The 6,187-nt window shown below is 41.2% G+C and overlaps 1 long non-coding RNA gene across 2 annotated transcripts; it reads right to left on the minus strand.

The window, feature by feature from the left end:
- Window positions 1-1,059: 1,059 nt before the first annotated feature.
- LOC119327821 lies at window positions 1,060-4,529 on the minus strand. 2 transcript variants are annotated; one of them, XR_005158719.1, is made up of 6 exons: window positions 4,136-4,529; window positions 2,486-2,529; window positions 2,195-2,242; window positions 1,987-2,108; window positions 1,240-1,842; window positions 1,060-1,162 (listed from the first exon to the last, which is right to left on the minus strand). It is a non-coding gene; the product is annotated as an uncharacterized LOC119327821 (long non-coding RNA). The 2 variants fall into 2 exon arrangements; XR_005158720.1 differs by having other exon boundaries at window positions 2,195-2,406.
- Window positions 4,530-6,187: the final 1,658 nt, after the last annotated feature.

The raw sequence follows: 6,187 nt of genomic DNA on the forward strand, positions 1-6,187 counted from the left end.
AAGTTCTTTTCCATAGCCAAACAATTTAATTTTTTCAGATGGTCTGAATTCTGCTTGGAGTAAAGTTAAGCTTCATAAAGTAACTATTGCTGGCCTTCTAAACTAGAAAAATAAACAGGACAGAAATAGTATAATGAATGACTACTAGCCTACTTTCTTGGAAGCTTTTGATTTTACTGATAGTGGAGTTTCCTTGGCGTTGACGAGAAGTTTCACTCCTTTTCCTCCCAAAGTCATTACTATAACAATCATTGACACATAACGGCAAGCAGCTCCTTGCAACTCAGCAGCACGTTTATTTTCACTAGTGGTTGGGACGCGCCCCGGGCGCGTCTCTTGAGGTGGTCCGGGGCGCACTTATCTTGCTTATAATCCTTAATGACACTTATGTACAGTTATCTAAATATAGATGAATATGCTATCTTTGCTTTAGATACAAACACTTGTTCTGAACTAATGCAACTGAATCAGCTATGAAACTATACGAGTAACCTGTAAAATAGAATATGACTTCAAATATTTCAAACCAACTTTCTTATATAGCATAGAAACTTCATTGGGAAACATTTTAACCAGTTATATTTAGGGTCAGTAGGCATCCATACATTAATAAACATAACAAAAGAAACATTTATGTAGGTGAGGTCATGTTGACCTTCCATGTAATTCAAGACAAAAGCATATAACGTCAGATGACAAGAATAAGAAACAAATGGAAAGCAAAGACAATCTGCATTGAGTCTCCATCATGAATCTAATTGTCACCCAAAGATTGCTCTTTCTTTATTTTAGATCAGTTTGTAGTACATCCCACTCCCCACAACATACTTTGTTTCCATATTGGCGAAAATGTTGGAGCTTGTGAACAAAAAATAAGCATTCAGTTCATTCAGTGGGAACACAAGTACCTTCTAGTAAGAAAATATGCTACTCAACAACCATATTTCTGTACAAATTGTATTAGAAGTACAACTATAACTAGAAAATATCAGTGATAATGGAATACTACCTATAGTATGCTTACCACGAAAGCAGACAAAAATACTTTTGAGGAAAAATGCCAGTGCTAGAAATGTTAAACTGAAATTCGGAATGGGAGGAGAGATAAACAAACCTTCCATAAATCCCCTCAGAAATTTCAACAGTAAAGAACTCTACTAATCTGTAGTGTCACAATTAACATTTTAGTCAGCTGTCTGAATCAGTACATTACACGATCAATTTCTAATACTACCATACCTTTTTCTGAATGGCTCCTGTGATTTTTGGGAGTGCAATCAATGAGATTAGCTTAACAAGCATCATGGTTCAACTTATGCAACTACCAACATCTGTTTTATTGAAACAAAAGAAACTTAGCTTAACTACATTATCTCACAATTTCATTAGGGACTACAGCAGTAGCAAAAACATCATAGTTTAGGCTTTGCAACTACCAAAATGTGATATCATGCGGAAAAAGGACAATAAATTGTTCGGCTTAGCATCATGTTTCAAGTTACACAACTACCAAAATATCAGGCTAAGCCATTGCCTTATAATGTCAGGAAAAAGGATTACAAGAAAGTTCACTCATTAATGTGATTAAGGTCAGAGAAGTTAATTGTCGTCCGTGTTGGCTTCATCCGGGGCGCTGTTTTGCTCCTGCGGCACTGGCACTTTATCCAGTTTCTCTATGTGGAGTTGTCCAGCTGTACATACGGCAGCCGCACATATGCATACTTTAAACACACTGGACCTGTGGTCATCTATATAGTGAGTTCATCTTGCACCCATGGCATCCCTGCCTAGTTCTACATTGTACTCCAGTCCGCAATGACATTTAATAGGATCAGAAACTCCCTGCAAAGAAAGGTGTTCAGCTTCTTAATACTCTACATGGAATCACTGAAAGTAACGTATATGTATTTCTCCATGAGAATTAAAAAAGGAAGTCAATTAGCTTTAATCATGGAGCAACCAAACTGAAGAGTATCAGCAAAACACCTTCATTTTAATGATTCGTTCGTCAAGAGACTGGAAGTACTCAACTTCTCCAGCTCCATCACCTAGTAGAGCTTTGTATTCTGACCCTCCAAGGACTTCGTATCCATCTCCTGTACTGCCGCCTGCAGGCACCAGAATGAAATAACACACATTGAGAATGACTTGATAAGGAAATGATCTTTACAGTTAAGAAACACATTGAACTTACAGGGAAGCTAGCAGTTGTGTTGCTCTCCTGCTAAAGGGTCCGCTTACACTGCAAAGTTAACATTTTTTTAGTTTGACTAAAACAACAATTGCAACTGCCTGGCAGATCTAGGGCCATAAGAGTCTCCAGAATTAGAATAGTTAGCTGATTTCTAAGAGGAGACGTGATCCTTTTGCTTTGATATCCAGTTGTTTCTTTCCAACGTCAGATTCCTGTTTATTAGTTAGTGAGCGACACATGACAGGTTGGATGTTCCTTTGCTATAGGAGGAGGATGGGAAGTGTGGGATACCTTGTCTATGCTCCCTCCTAAGTTGAGCATTTCACATCTCTTCCCTGCAATAACACAACAGATCAATATTTAGATGAAGCTATTAACTACAGTTTCAAACATGTACATGGCTAAATTATTTTCGACACTGAAAGCATATGCAAACTGAGATAGTCTGCAGCTCCTCAATCAATCAACTTTGTTTTTGAAATAAAATGAGTGCCATATATCTGAAGGGACAAGTACAGGTAAGATAGCAGACCAAAATATCAAGTAGTTAGTTTCCGATGATGCTGGGATAAAATATCAATTAAAGAACAGAAGCACCATCCTTTTAGCTTCAAATACAGCTTTAGAAGAAACTGGTGTGACGATCTCAAATGATTCTGAGGAGACCCGGCCCTCCAACCTTCAAATGAGATCACTGTCAATGGGTGTGAAAGACCAGATAATAAACTAACGATCTCATGTACCTTCCATCATGCATTCTAGAACAGAGTAGTCTCCAAGATGTGACTTCAATAGTTATTTTTTATAACAATGCATTAGTCCAAAGAACAAATAAATTACAGAATTATGATAGACATGCACTGCAAATTATCAATGAATGAAACATTCATCTATAGGAAAAGAACAAGGGACCTTTGTTAGTGTTGAAGAACAACTGGACATTCTCGTTCCACATACCGGCGACCATGGGGCTGCTGCCGCAGAGGCCGAGCTCGTCGGCAAGGATGACATGGTAGAGGCTGGGACATGAAGGAGACGACAGGCAAGCAAGAGCAGATGGAGAGGAAGGGGAAAATGTAGAGGCTGGGACATGAAGGAGATGACAGGCAAGCAAGAGCGGATGGAGAGGAAGGGGAAAATGTAGAGGCTGGGACATGAAGGAGACGACGGGCAGGCAAGAGCGGATGGAGAGGAAGGGGAAAATGTAGAGGCTGGGACATGAAGGACACGACGGGCAGGCAAGAGCGGATGGAGAGGAAGGGGGAAATGCAGTGAACGTACAAGCATCAATCGCATGAGAGTTCAATAAGCTCGGAACAGTTGAAGCTCAAATCCGCAATGTAACTCGACCACGGTGGTAAGGGGATAGAGGTAAACTAATGCTAGAATTCCTAAATCAGTATCTGTTCCGACAAGTTAGGTTTCTTTCAGCGAATCAACTTGAGTGAGTTCAGGTGTGTGCCACATAAAGAACCTACAGTTCAGGTTAAGGAATAGGAACAAACAGTTACTTCGGTAACTCATGCAGCTATAAGGACGAAAATTGGAAAGCTAAACTGTTGTTACGATTTACCCTAATCACAACGAGTACCTGTATAAATAGTCAATCAATTTAACTTTACTTCAGTTAACTGAAAGTCTGAAACCTCTCTGGTGTGTTTCAGTTAACTGAAAAACAACTCAAGTTCAGGTTTTGTAACATGGCACAGATCCTAGAGATAGATGCTTCCCAAGCCGGAAGGCAAAATCTGATTCTGCATTGCACGCAAGAACCGATCCAATTGATGTCAACGCTAATGCCAATGATTTGCGGCAGCCATCGACCCGATCCAATCAATATGAACAGGCGCGAGCAGCAACCATGATGAATGAATTCAACACAGAACAATGGAGGGAGGGAGGGTGGGAGCGAGGGGAGCGAGGGGGAGGAAGGAAATAGACCTTGGCGCGGGAGGTGCCTAGGGGCACACTGGCGCTGGAGTCGACGGCGGCGACGAGCGCGGCGTCGTTGCAGACTGACTGGCATCCGATGCAGCGCCTCCGACCACTAAATCGTCCCGTCACCACCAGGCCTGGCCATCGCCCCCACTCCCGGTCCTCCGCAAGATGGGCATAATGACATATCAGAAGTGGATGGGAAGAAGGATTGAGAAACTGGTTGGTTACTCACCGGCGTCGCCCCTGGGCTCCAGATCCTTCGAAGAAATCAGCTGGCCACCCATCCTGCTCGCCCCCTTTACTCCCATCCCACTGCAGCCGCAAGTACACCCGGAGGAAGAGGCGGAGGAGAGAAACAAGGAGACGAGCGAAGGTTGCGTGTGAACCTGGGAGGTGAGGGTTTGCTTCTTGGGGAAGAGAAAGCAGTGGAGGCGTTATCTGGCCGCTGCCCAATCGACCATCTTCTATTTCTCGATCTGTTTTTTCTCCTCGCCAACCCCTAACACCCGATCGACCTGATGACATGGCACGCGCGAGCGAGTGCCTTTGATGCACATGTTAATGTTTTGGATGGGGGTACCACTTAGCTTTTTGTATATGGAAATTTGTAACTTCATTACTGCGTGAAAGTTGATAAAGCTTACTAGGAATGAAGTCAGCAAATGAAAAACAAGAATAACGTTCATTAGGTGAGCTACACATGATAAGTTGATAACTAAAGCCCCAGAAAAATACACTTGCTAAATAACGCTAAGAACAAGAGTGTAAACATGTGAATCATAAGGAGCCAAGCCTCACAAAGAGAATCGAATGTTCTCGACCGGAGAAACTGATAGAAAATGCATCTGACCAGAATTACAATCTGAACTCGAAAATTTAAAGTTCCAGAGTAGTGTTTTGTCCCTATAGCATACGAGCAACTGTAACAAGCTCGGACTATATCAAACTATTGATCTCCAAAATAAGCAGGAAATTCATCTTATATTATAGTATAAGGTCGTAGAACAGTAGAATAAGAAGCCCAGTTAAAGAAACAAAAGTCCAGCAAGACAGTGGGCAGTGGCACATTACAGAAATACTTCCCCAGGACAACAGAACTGCTGGTCGCTCACTTGACTATACATTAACGATGAAGAACTGAAGACAAACTGATATGCCACACTATTTCAGTTGAATTATTTGAAATGATCTGACACCCGATTTTAAAAAACATGTCACCCCATGTGCAATAATTATCACCGTGATGAAATAAGCATATAAAGATTGCGAGATTCATCAGATACAAGTTAATTAACCCAAAACAAGATCATAGATGTGGAATGATATGGTATGGAAGGAGAGACTCGTACGTGCCCAGCTTTGGCTTCATTGAAGAACACTTTTAAGTATGAGATTTAGCTTGTTGTGACATCTTCCTGTTGGAATAAAATTTGTCACTATAAATGTTGAATTGGCCATCCAATGTAATTGCTTGGTTGTAATAGCTAAAATTTTCCACTGTCGCAGTCTTCATTGACTGAATAACAATCATCGCATGAGCATAAGAGCGGAGGTGATCCCCATTCTTCTCATCTAAAATCTCAAAATGCATCTGATCGCCTTTCAGGTCCAAACTGGGATCCCAAACTATGTTGTCCAACCAAGATCGTACCAACAGTTCCTTGTTCAGAAGAGAGAGGTTACTTAAACACTTCGCTGTATTGATTTCAATTGTGCCATTTATGTTATTTGGTTCCGCATGGTCTAAGTCATTATTCTCCGGAGGACTGAGGAGTCTCCTTTCTCAATGGAGGCAACTATTCTCAAGGGAATGGTAACTAGCTGAAGCAGGCATTTTTGTACAGCCAGAAAGGCTCTGTTATATTACTCCCTCCATTCCACAATGTAGTGCTTCCTCTATCTCCGTGCTTCAACTTTGACCGTAAATTTAACTACCAAGACCGATTGCGGCGGGAGCAAAAATTATATCAGTGGATTCATATTCGAAAGAAGTTTTCAATTATATAATTTTTTCTCTCGCCGCAGTTGATCTCGTTGGTTAAATTTATGATCAAA

Source organism: Triticum dicoccoides, chromosome 7A (assembly GCF_002162155.2).
Source record: "Triticum dicoccoides isolate Atlit2015 ecotype Zavitan chromosome 7A, WEW_v2.0, whole genome shotgun sequence".
Taxonomy (NCBI): Eukaryota; Viridiplantae; Streptophyta; class Magnoliopsida; order Poales; family Poaceae; genus Triticum; species Triticum dicoccoides.